The following is a 13809-nucleotide window of genomic DNA, read 5'->3' on the forward strand; positions in this document are numbered from 1 at the left end:
TTGGAACTGTTCCCCTTATGTTGACATTTTGTATGTACAGGGGTGTCCCTGCAGAAGTTCTGTCGCCAAGGCTACAACACACACACACACACACACACACACACACACACACACACACACACACACACACACACACACACACACACACCAGTTTATACTTTATTATTCTTTATTTTATTTAATATATATTTATTTATTTTATTGTATGATTTTTATTGTATTTAACTTATACTTTCTATTTATTTTTTTAATCATTATTTTTGTATTCTGACAAGTTTATGGTTCCTTCTTTATTATTCATTAAAGTGCCTGCATACATTTTAAGTGTGGATCTTTTTTTAAGTATAATAATCTAATTGTTACATCCATCCTCAAGTAGTGTTACAATTCACCCCGGTATTGGGGTAGGTTGTAACAAGATACCTCTTTGTGTTTGACATTAATTTACATAATCTGTGATGGTGTAGTAGAAGTCCAAGTGTATGTCATTTACAGCAGACAAATATGGGTACCACATGTCAAAATTTGAGATCTCTAGCACCAACAACCACTGAGTTACACTTGCTCAAACAAAAAGTGTCACTATCATCCCCGGTCTCCCCTACAGTTTGTTAGTTTGATGCAGTTTGACCTCCATCAGCCCTGATATGAAACTGTCTCTGCCTTTGGCCTTGCTCACTAATAGGAAAAATCAGCAGAGATTAGACACGTTGTTGTCCTAAAGTTTGATTTAATTAGATTTTTTTTTTTTTAATATATAAATTTGTTTTAAAATGTCAAAGATTGTTGCAACTTTTTGAACAATATTAACATAATGATGCCATGAGGCTTCTGCTTGGCGTTCCTACTAGTGCCAGCCAGTTGTTTGTGTCCTCTAATGCAGTGGTTCTCAAAGTGGGGTCCGGGGACCCCCAGGGGTCCTTGAGAGGGTTAAAGGGGGTCCCAACTTTGTCTTGAAATTTTACCACTTTTGTCCAGTAATTTCTTTAAATTATTCCATTGGCTCCGATTTATAACTTTGCCAAAATGTTGAACTATCTAAACATGTACAACAACCACACACACTACACTACAGTACAGCTACAGCAGCAGCAGCTACAGCAGCATTAACAGCAGCAGCAGCAGCAGCAGCAGCAGGGCGGAGGCCGCTGGGCGTCCAGGCAGCACAGTGAGTGATGAGGTGATGGTGCATGGAGAGGCGGCCAACAGGGCTGACTGGCCACTGACTGAACTTAGCTGAACTGCACACACACACACACACACACACATAGAAACAGACACAGAAACACACACAGAAACACACACAGACACAGAAACACACTCATAAGGAAAGCCATGAATGTTTCCTTTCTCTATGTCCTCCTGCCTTCTTTTTCCATCCTCAGGCTTTTCACACTTGTTTCCTTGATGTTTGTTTGTGTGATCACTTCTCTTTCTCTCTCCTGTTCTGATTCCTTCACACGTTGGTTTCACAGTGTAGTTTCTTTAAAGGGATAGTTCAACATTTTGGCAAATTGGCCCATTGCCATAATCCCTATAGTCATAGCAGTAGGTTCGTTACCTTTAATTGTCGGTGCAAGCTATTTTTAGAACGGCGGAGCAGAGCCGCGAGCTGCTCAGAGCTACGCTACGGAGGCTCATTATGGGATTTCTTGGTTTCCCTCATCAAACTCATCAAATACACAATCCAACAACTCCACAACGCTCTGGTGGACAAGTTGTGAGCTGCACATTCACCACGCTATGAGATAATAACACAACGTTACCACACAGAGTTGTTTTAGAGGGAAATGCAGAGACTGCTTCCTGAAAAACTGTCCCCAACGGGAACGCGCATCAGCTGTTCTGCATGAATTTCCCTCTAAAACAACTCTGTGTGGTAACGTTGTGTTATTATCTCATAGCGTGGTGAATGTGCAGCTCACAACTTGTCCACCAGAGCGTTGTGGAGTTGTTGGATTGTGTATTTGATGAGTTTGATGAGGGAAACCAAGAAATCCCATAATGAGCCTCCGTAGCGTAGCTCTGAGCAGCTCACGGCTCTGCTCCGCCGTTCTAAAAATAGCTTGCACCGACAATTAAAGGTAACGAACCTACTGCTATGACTATAGGGATTATGGCAATGGGCCAATTTGCCAAAATGTTTAACTATCACCTTAAGAACACAAAGGGTTGGGAGACAATGACACACAGGTGAGAGACATCAAGGTAATCACAAACAGGAAACTCGACAGGAAGAAGGGAATGACAGGACAGAACGTCACACTAAACAAACCTACAGCGTCCTGACACGGCGAACGCAGACGCAGCAGCTCTGTGCAACAACTCTCTGCAGCCTGATCCCAGAGGCGCCGTCAGTCCTGCTGTAAATCAGTTTAATCAATAAAATAATTTGATCTCCTCCTGTGTGTATCTGCTGCTGCTGCTGCTGTTGCTGCTGCTCGGTGGAGGAGTTGTGTAGGAGCGTGTTGAGGCGGTCAGCAGCTCACCTCCTCTCATCTCAGCGGAAGAGGGAAACATGTTTTAATAACCAGGGTCTGCAGAGATCAGGGGAGAGGAAACCATTTTTTCCCTCCCGCCCTGCACCGAGGTCAGCCCTCTATGGGCTGTTATGGAGCCACACACACACACACTTGCACACATTCAACACACACAGCAGGCTCGTAACTCTGCAGCACACACAGGCCGAGAGTTAAGACCAAGCAAATGGAGTTAAACTTTTTAGAAAAGTGTAAAATAGACTAAAATAAAAAATATTCACTTATAGGCACCAGGCAGCCAAAAGGCTACGAAACACATTAGACATATTAGCTTATACAAGCCTACACACACACACACACACACACACACACACACACACACACACACACACACACACACACACACACACACTCACTTCCAGCCACCAATCCCCCCTTTAAGAGCTCTCCCCAGAAATCCACATAGCTGATGTAATTAGTGATTTTAGAGCTCTGCACTTCATATTACAAGTCATAAACAGACATTCAATACTGGGCTTTGAGAGAGCTGTTTATTCTGGAGTTTTATAGTCCACGCAGGAGCCCTCTGTGTTTATTCTCTGAGAACAATAATGCCACTATGCTCCTGGACTGGAATGCTATTCATTTGTCCAATTAAACACAGAAAATAAATACACACACACACAAAAAAGCGAGAGAGAGAAAAAGAAGGCGAGCCGTCTTGTTCTGCCCCGATTCTGCTCCAGAAACACTTTAACAACGGCTCTGTGCTGCTTGGGCTGCAGGATTTACAGGGTGGTGCTGGCTTGATGAAATTACATGGACCTGGATGTTTTGCTGAAGGCTTAATCTGCCTTATTATCTTAATACACCGTGGCATCGATGTGGATTAGCAGAGCAAAACACAAGATTGTCTCCCAAACTGGGGGGGAAAAAAATGTAAAATCCTGGAGGAGGGATGTTTTCGAGGGGTGTGTCCCCTGTAAATGAAAATAAACTTCTTCTTTTTTTTGGCATTAAGAGGTACAGTAAAATCCAGCGAGAATCTAAAACCGTTGAATTCATCGGGAGTAAAAGTCAAGTCAAGAAATAAGTTCAGGGAGTTTTTAAATCAACTGTGGCAGAATCTGCTGAAAAATAACAGTTTGTGCAACAACAAATTGAAGGGAGCAGAGCGATTTTTATGTAAGATGAAGTTACTGTGTGGTCACCGTTAGAGCCGTGATTTATGAGCAAGACACTGACCCACAATCCTCCTGACAGACATGCAATTTCCTGTGTGAGAAAACACTAACTTAATCCATATACAGCAAAGAAAAAAGCCACGGACAGAAACTATTTGTAAATGAATAATAGTCCAAGCACACGGGGCGGACGCCAGATGAGAGACAGTTGGACTGTCACTGCTGCTTCAGAGCCTCAACTCATATTTTCCAATGAAAACCTCCGACTGTTTAGTTTTACGGTATTTCCTGTGAAAATCCATAAACACCGACAGCACGGCTGGTCCGCGAAGTTTACTTATTTTATGTAATTCCACAAATCTGAAGGCAACACATCATAAATATTCTGCACACACATCAAAACACGACGGCCTCTGAAACCGAGTCAAATGTTTCATCCAAGCTCTCAGTCTCTGACTTTATCATAAATCTTTCAGTAAATTATTAAAATAAAAAAATAAAAAAATAAAAAACTTTGTGGTTTTAAAATGTATGAGTCAGGACAGAGGCACGCTGGTTTGGATCATTAGTGCCTTTAGGAGCTTTATGTGGAAACAAACATGGGAGCAAGTGTTTTTGTCAAAGTGGTGATTAAATCATTTGTATCTCAGAAGCATCGAACACATCTGAGTTCAGCTCATAACTGCATTTCTGCAAGAAGAAAAATATGCAGCACTTTTCACAACAGAGTGTCAAAGTGCTTCATTATAAAAACAAACAAAACTTCAAATAATAAATCCAAACTAAAGTATTCTAGTAAATACGACAAAGAATAAAAAGTTGGTAAAAGTTGTGATTTTGGAGCTGTTGCATCTTTAGACCAATGAAGGTAGTTTTCCATATGTTACTTTTCTCAATTAAAATATCAAAAATCACTAAAATAATCATAAAAATTATATATTTTGTTGAGTTTTCTACATAGATTATCCAAAATCTTTAGAAATCAGTCATTTTAATCAAGCTGACTCTTTCTTTTGGAACAGATGAATGGTGAAATATTTATTTTATAATGCAGTTGGTTGTTTTGAATGTATATTTATATCAGGTGAAAGATTTTAGTCGTCACACATCTGGATCTTAAGCTGTCAACAGAAAAACATGATGAGCAAACATCAGCCTCTCCAACAAACTTTCATTTTAATGTGAAATTATGTTTTTCAGTGTTTTTATTTATTTTAATCAGTAACTTGGTTTGCTTTGTTTCATAGATAAATCTGTGAAGGAATACAAACTGGTGAAAGAAAAAGATTCCCATGATTCTTTGCTCTACTTCATGATGTCACCAGGCTCCATCCTTTTGTTATTGCTTTGATTGAGAGACCCCCAGTGATAGAGAACAACATTACATACGTTTAAGCTACAGTTTCTGTCCTTTAAAGTGAAAAAAATAAGTTATTTAAGGGAAAATTAGAAGAAAATTTACGTCATGTCATCCCTGTTGCCACCTTTGTTTAAAAAAAGACGACAAAACTCTCTCACACACACACAGTTTCCCTCTGTTTCTGTGTGTGGCTCCTCTGTGGTTGAGCAGAAACCCAAACACGGCCAATTAGCGAGCTCCATCTCCTCTCTGTCGACCCAAACATCCTCCACACGGCGTTCAAAACAGACGAGATCACCGACCGGCCGCTGCTGATCATCATCAGTGTTGTGTTTGGTCTAACATTGGATCAAGGTGTCAAAACTACTGTTCAGCGTCTGGACAGGAAACGAGGATTAATCAGACCAAACGAGGAAACAATGTGAAGAATGCCTGTGAAGTCTGGTCGGCGTGGTAACGTCCTACATCTGGACGGGGCATGACACCGAGAGGTCAGAGAGGTCAATGACTGTTTTAAGCCTTCGGCGAGGACACGGTTATTAGCCCCGAGCAGGAAGCCTGTGATGGAGCGCTGCACAGTTAAAACCAGGATGGAGTAAAGGGGGAAAAAAAGGAAAATAAGGAAGAAGAGAGTTCAACCTCCTCCTCTTAAACAGTGAGCATCATGATTGTTTAGTTTTTCAATCATTATATATGAATGAATGAATGAAAGACACATTTAATGACAAATACAAGAAAAAAAAAAGACTAGACAGTCCTTCCTGTTGGTGTTACCTGCCACACAAGTGTGACATAAAATAAACAATTTAAGATTACTTTCAGTACTCATCTATATATCGCTCTTCGTCTCGTTGCCCAAGCCTTTTCAAGAAATGAAAAAAATGCAAATATATTCAACTGAAAAAGATGTTTTAGCTTCTCAGTATCGTCTAACCACACAAATTCGTTATTTGGATCTACTTTACTAAACAATTTTTGTCTTATAGAGTCATAGAAAGGACAATAGAACACAAAATGAATTTCATTCTCCACCTCTTGGATGTCACATAAATTACAAATTCTATCATCTTCTGCTTTGCCAACATATCTGCCTGTCTCGATATGAAGACCAAGAATACCAGCTCTCATAATGGATCATCTGCACCGTTAAAATCCAGGGTCTGAGATCTTTTATGAGGGCAGGGTGTGTGTATAAAAGTGACGTCGACTACGTGACCGTTCCCTTTAAACATTTTTGTGGGGAAAGTTTAAAAAAAAAAAAAAAAACGAGGGATGAAAAATGGCAGAGAGGGAAACATAGACCCTGTCAACCCCCTCACCAGTGCTACCAGCACCGCCGCCGCCGCCGCTGCTCCTCGCAGACCACCCAGACAGAATAGTGAGCTGTCAATCATTTCATTGAGGGGATAAACACTGCAGTATTTTGTTTCCCAAGTCAAGTATTGCCTCTATATTTCTCCTGAAGTCATATAAGGGCTCCTGATATACGACTGTGGTGTAACGCAGGGTTTTTAATACACGACCCCGAGAGCGCGGCTTCATTTCGTCTTCTGTGGTTGTCAACATTTTGTCAAAAGACCTTTATACAGGAACGTTAAACTTAATGCACGTTGAGCCAACTCTGATTCATTCAGACAGTTTGAGTTTTTAACAGATTTCCTTGCGTAAAGATGCAATTATAAATATTTTACCTTTGAATTCTTGATATTTTTATTTCCCTTATGCAACATCGTCATAAATCTAAAGGGTAATTTCCACTGTTTGCACATCTACGCAGTGTCCTTTATTGGTGTGAAACTGCACAAGTGTTGTTGTGAGGTTATTGATCAGATTGATAAAGACGGCTCCGAGCTGCTGCGGCCCAATCATCGCCATGATAAACACACACACACACACACACACACACACACACACACACACACATCGGGGTCAGGCGAGGGCACAGGCGGAGTGTGTCTCAGGGGCGAGTTGTCTGTCAGCGCTGAGGCTTGAACTCCGAGCTCGCCGTAATCCTTCTGTCAATGACTGGACCTCCTGCCAGTAACACACACACACACACACACACACACACACACACACACACACTGACTACTGACGAACCAATCACACAGACTTTCTAACATCAGTCCAAACATAACCTGCAGCCTCGGTCCAGACCACCACACACACACACACACACACACACAGCTTTCTGGCATCTGGCTAATCTAGGGAGATTTAGGGGAAGTCGATGTAAACGGCGTTCCTCTGGTGTAATGACAGACAAAGTGATATACGATTACATATCGCAAAACACAGAGGACCGCTCACGACTGAGCTGTGGGACAGGCACTATGCGACTGTGTGATCGCAGCCATCACGGGCCTCAAGTGGAAATACCAACATGATGTAGCCTGTCTGTGTTGAGCGGTTTTTAACAGGAACACGAGGCGGCCGTAGAGTCAGATCAGTTCACTCCCACTCTTAGGTGGTAAAACCTAGTGACATCTTTTTGAAAAGCTTCATATCTACAGTATAGATGATATTTTGATATGATAACCTGTCCTGAGTGGAGGCTTTGTGACAGTACATGAAGTTAACCACCCACTACAACCAATAGGATTCCAGTGCTTGTCCCCCTTTATGCTCATTTCTGGACCTTTACTCGTCTTTTATGAGGGCATGTGTGGCAGCGTATAAAAGCGTAGATTCATAGCTCTCATTCAAACCCAGTTTTCGGTCCGTCCAAAAATATATATATAGAGATCATATGAGCTCTTCAAACTGTCAACAACAATTTTTGCCTAAACTGTGGTCGTTATTATCACATTCTGAGGAACAATACTGACACAAATAACAAAAACTGAAATACACACAGGACTGCAACAGGTCAGAAAATTCTTTAATAAAAACAACCGTCAATAAAAGTCGTGACTTTTGGCTAAACGAGGAGCAGCAAATCCTGTTCACCTTAAACATCTAGTTTTACCACTTGTTACTTTTCTGCATTAAAGGTCCAGTGTCTAATAACTGGCAAGGTTTATTGGCAAAATCTGAATATACTACCCAGGAATATATTTCTACAAGTGTATAATCGCTATAAAATAAACTTTGTTTGGTTTTGGTAGCCTTATAATTTTTCTTTTACATCTACATATAGCAAGGGTCTTGCTTTAGAGAGTCTCGCCATGTTTGTTCGGCAGCCTGAATGGAAAATCCACCTAGCCAGAGAACACGGCAGAAATATCGTAAAATGGTTTAGATCTTCACCTCATCGCTCCATGCTCCTGAAATACTCCCAGTCGTGGTAAACACATTTTTTTGTCCTTGGAGGCCACCGTCACTTTCCCAACGGGAGGGCTAAGTGCCAGCAAGCGAGTGAGCGCTGCAATCTAGAATCTGAACACTACTGTAGATATCACGGTTTTACCCCCATTTTACACACTGGACCTTTAAAATGTCTAAAAAACACTAACAATTAGAAGATTTATATATTTTGTTGAGTTCTCTATTTACATGAAAGATCAAATCTTTGGTCAAATCCTTAGAAATCTGTCATTTTAATCAAGCTAATGGTCTGTTTCTTTTTGAATGTGACACACAAGTCGCATTTTTATGATGTAGTTTTTAGATCTTGGGTTATTTTTGACAATATATTTTAAAAACCAGGTGAGAAATTTTAGTCGTCTGAACTCTGCTTCTTACAATAAGCTGTCAGAGAAACTCATTGAGCAAACATCAGCCCCTTCAGGAACAAAACACTGACACTAACAGAAACTGAAATACTCACAGGACTGTAACAGTTCAGGAAATGTATTATATTCCTGCATTATCTCACTATTGTTGGGCCTTAAAGTGGAACATGGACCCAGGCGAGAATGTGTCAAATGACTGGACGCCACCATCACTGAGTTTAAAGTAAATACCAGTGATTTACAACTTTAAGCTTCACATCGCTCTTGTTTATCTGTAGTCTATCAAAGTCTTTACTAGGGCTGAAATGAGCTAAATCCAGCCGCTGCCTGCGAGGAAGGAAAAACACATTTAACAGTCAGCTCTGATGTCTAATGCGTGATTTGCAGCTACGCATTAAAAAACCGCTGCTGTGGTACTTTAAAGTATCATTAGCAGATCTCATGCTCGCAGCTACCTGTGACCTTATAACTCAGCTTCCAGCGGTTGAAGATGTGAAACCGTATATTCCTGCTGAAAGACCCGAACTTGTGCAATTACTGAAAAATGCACGAGAGCGTGACAAACGGAGCAGAACCAGGCCAACGATGCAGCGATATTGGATGTATCACAGACGGCTGATAAACAGTTTTTCATTTTTGCATCCAGACAGCGAGTCTGTGACGTTAAAGGGATAGTTCACCCAAAATTCTAATTTCACTCATTATCTCCTCACCCTCATGTCGACTAAGGGCTGGGAGAAGTTTCAGAGTCCTCCGTGGCTTCTCTGAGTTACAGCGGGGCTCCGTGCATCACTGCATGTCCATATGACGGTTGTGAATGGACCCCACTTTTCTTCGTCCAAAAAAACACCAAAAAACATCCAAATACCTCCATGCTGCTCGTCTGTAATGCCCGTCTTGTATTGAAGCCCCGACATGAGAAATTGTTCCGAAAAAAAATTAAATAAGTCTATATTTTAAGCTTGTTTGTAGCGGAAACTCCCAGTGTCTCAGTTCACTGCTCTTCCTGTGTCAGTGCAAAGCTCACGTGATTTGCACTGACTGGCGGAACAAGGACCTGGCTGCAGGGGCCTGGCTGCAGGGACCTGGCTGCCTGGCTGCAGGGACCTGGCTGCAGGGGCCTGGCTGCAGGGACCTGGCTGCAGGGACCTGGCTGCAGGGACCTGGCTGCAGGGACCTGGCTGCAGGGACCTGGCTGCAGGGGCCTGGCTGCAGGGACCTGGCTGCAGGGGCCTGGCTGCCTGGCTGCAGGGAGCTGGCTGCAGGGGCCTGGCTGCAGGGACCTGGCTGCAGGGACCTGGCTGCAGGGACCTGGCTGCAGGGGCCTGGCTGCAGGGACCTGGCTGCAGGGGCCTGGCTGCCTGGCTGCAGGGAGCTGGCTGCAGGGACCTGGCTGCAGGGACCTGGCTGCAGGGGCCTGGCTGCCTGGCTGCAGGGAGCTGGCTGCAGGGAGCTGGCTGCAGGGACCTGGCTGCCTGGCTGCAGGGAGCTGGCTGCAGGGAGCTGGCTGCAGGGACCTGGTTGCAGGGGCCTGGCTGCAGGGGCCTGGCTGCCTGGCTGCAGGGGCCTGGCTGCAGGGGCCTGGCTGCAGGGGCCTGGCTGCAGGGACCTGGCTGCAGGGGCCTGGCTGCAGGGGCCTGGCTGCAGGGGCCTGGCTGCAGGGACCTGGCTGCCTGGCTGCAGGGAGCTGGCTGCAGGGAGCTGGCTGCAGGGACCTGGTTGCAGGGGCCTGGCTGCAGGGGCCTGGCTGCCTGGCTGCAGGGACCTGGCTGCAGGGACCTGGCTGCAGGGACCTGGCTGCAGGGACCTGGCTGCAGGGGCCTGGCTGCAGGGACCTGGCTGCAGGGGCCTGGCTGCCTGGCTGCAGGGACCTGGCTGCAGGGACCTGGCTGCAGGGACCTGGCTGCAGGGGCCTGGCTGCAGGGACCTGGCTGCAGGGACCTGGCTGCAGGGACCTGGCTGCAGGGACCTGGCTGCAGGGGCCTGGCTGCAGGGGCCTGGCTGCAGGGAGCTCCTTTACAGCCAGACGCAGCATTAGCGAGGCCCAACACCGATGACGGGTGATAAGGCCTGGCTCGCAGTCACGTAGCGTTTCCCAACTCATCCCCGAGGTGTTGGATGTGGTTCAGGTCAGGGCTCGAACCACAGAGAATTATTTCTTCTTCTATTGTCATATTGAAACAGGAAAAAAAAAAATTAGAGGCACATCAAAGTCTGTTTACAGGTGTTGGAGAAAAACGAAGTTGTGTGGAGCCTCTAGTGTCTCCAGAGGGAGCCGAGCAAAATATGATGAATTGATGGAGGATGGAGCTGAAGAGTGGAGGTTTGAAAATGAAAAACATGTGAGAGTGTGGAGTTAGAGAGAAGAGAGTTTACCAAGTGACTTTACTTTACCAGACCTCTGTGTGAACTCATTTCAACTGTCCACATACTTTTGGACAGGAGGTCGAGGTGTGAAAAATATTCTAATGAATCAAATTGTGTATTTTTTTTTTTTAGATAGATAGATAGATAGATAGATAGATAGATAGATAGATAGATAGATAGATAGATAGATAGATAGATAGACAGACAAAAACTAAGTGGCACAAGTCAAATATCAAGATCAATATGGTCCAGCAACAAAAACTCAAGTGTTCAAATAACAGATAAAAGGCAGCATTAGTTGTATCGTCACCTTATAAATTAAAATTTTAGCATTTTCTTTGATTTAATCTGCACACACAGAAACACACAAACACAAAGACACAAACACACAACCCTGTGACCTTGGACTAATCTCTATCAGACTAACGCTGTCTAAACACACGCTCCCACACACACAGCTACAAACACACACACACACACACTCACACCTGACCTCTGTATCCTCATCTAATAACACCTCTGACTGGGCCGGTGCTGGAGACTCCGGGGGGGGTCCCAGCTCACAAACTCCTCTGTCAAAGACCTGCACCTCCAGCCAGACACACATGAAAGCCACCACCCATAGAACGAAAGAAGAAAAAAGAAAAACAACTGACTGCTTCACATTAGTGTTTAATGAAGTTAAAAGACCTCTCTCCACCTCTCTCGCTCCACAGTCCAATAACTCAATTGAAGTCGTCTATTCTTTCATGGCTCTGAGCTGACGTTCCTGCAGCCTCGGATCACAGGCCATAAAAAGCAGATTGTGGCATCGGCGCCGCCCGCGGCCATCGCTGATGTCTCACTCATGTGATTAACTCAATAAGACCGTCACACAGACCTCCCTCTGTCCACAAACCCTTCTGCTGCTTTGTCTCTGCTGCCCCCCACTCCTTTTGTTTTCTTTTCATACAACCTGCTCTCTCCCTCTCTCCCTCTCTCTCATCTCCCATCAGCCCTCTCTCCTCCGACAGTGTCCAAGCGTTTAACTTTCAGAGGTTCAGGTTTTTTGCCCTGCAGCCAAAGGTTCAGGCTCACCGCTGCCAACACAAGCAGGTCGGCCGCTTTCATCTCCGCGAATTTCCAGGCAGCCGCAAAAAAAAAAAAAAAAAAAATCTGTTTTGTTTTTTAAGATCTGATCTTCAAGGCCGACTGTCAAAACGCTAATATACAGAACAATATACAGTCCAGCTTCTGACGGGTGCTTTACATGTCACAAGCCACAAAAACGACGCTACAAGTGTCCAACGTCGTCAAGACGGGAACGATGAAACGTATCAACTTCATGTTTTTGTGCAGGTGGATCCTAAAGATGGATATCAGGTTTAATCACGATGTTTTAACAGAACTACGGAGGCCTGTGTCCGCCAGTGAAAGAAAACAAATACCCCCTTGGAAAGTCATAATAATGAGATAACAAGAATTTTGACTTTAGTATTTTGTAATTTTGATCTTTTTATCTCATAATTCATCTTAAAGGAGAATTCCCCGAGTGTGACCATAGGAAAAAATCTGAGAAAAATATGTGCAGCCCGGACCTAGCTCTCCTCCTGCTAGCTGTGCTACACTGCAGTTAAACAGTGAAGCAATGGGGGCAGAACTTTAAAACCGTGACTTTGGCCTCTATATAATGCTCAAAATATAACTACAAATGCTTTGCAACATCCACCAGTTCCTTATAACACAACACTCAGTGTGCATAAACTCTGTTAATGTGAGAGAGCAGTGCTACATGTGTGTTATCACGTAGCTCTGTTTACTCTAGCTTCCAGGGTAGACCTTACTAGTCGACTGTCGAGCTTGGGACTTTTTCCATATCAACATAAACAAAAACGCGAGGAAAACATGGATTTAGGAGGAAAAAATGATTTTGGATGGGAAAAAATTCATATTAGTTAATGCTTTTTTTCCCATTCAAAATCATTTTTTTTCCTCCTGTAGCTGTAGAGTGTTACTTAGAAAATGAAGAATTCTCCTTTAATTTGGGGATATTTTTATTTTCTTGGCGGAAACAGGCTTCCATACACATCTGTATCAGCTCAAATAAGTTTATTTTCTCCACTTGAGCCTCAAAGTGTTGCAGCATTTCTCTCCTCTAGGCCACACCGATGTATTTGCTTTTCCTCCCACGACTTCTCTTGTGTCCCGTGTTTCTTGGGAACTTTGACTTTGTCGGAAAATAACATCAAAACATGACAACAGTGGTGAACACTGACATCTTCAGCGTCTGTATGTTGTCTCTTTTTAAATTATAAGGTACTGGGTTATAATAAGTACACACTATTAAGCATTAGTTAAGCTTTAAATACTGAATTCATCATTTATACCACAAATACTTATTAGTATGTAGTTTATAAACACAGTTAAAGCTGTTTTACTCTTCATTGATAAGCACTAACTGTATTTATAAACTACATACTAATGAATATTCATACATTTTAAATGAAGAATTCAGTATTTATTAAAGCTTAACTAATGCTTAATAGTGTGTACTTATTATAAAGTGTTACCAGGTATTGTCTTGTGCCCTCTAGTGGACAAACTTTTTAACCCCACATAAAAACACGCAAACTGCACGATGATGCTGTATAGGAGGTGGTGTCTAGATACAGATGGAGATGTTAAAAAAAGAAAAAAGAGAGAGAGTGACTTTACCAAACCGGCCACTGCAATGTGCTGGATACAGAAGAGAAAATCATTGTGGA

This window comes from Trachurus japonicus, chromosome 21 (genome assembly GCF_045865225.1).
Source record: "Trachurus japonicus isolate A0001 chromosome 21, Traja_1.0".
NCBI classification, from domain to species: domain Eukaryota; kingdom Metazoa; phylum Chordata; class Actinopteri; order Carangiformes; family Carangidae; genus Trachurus; species Trachurus japonicus.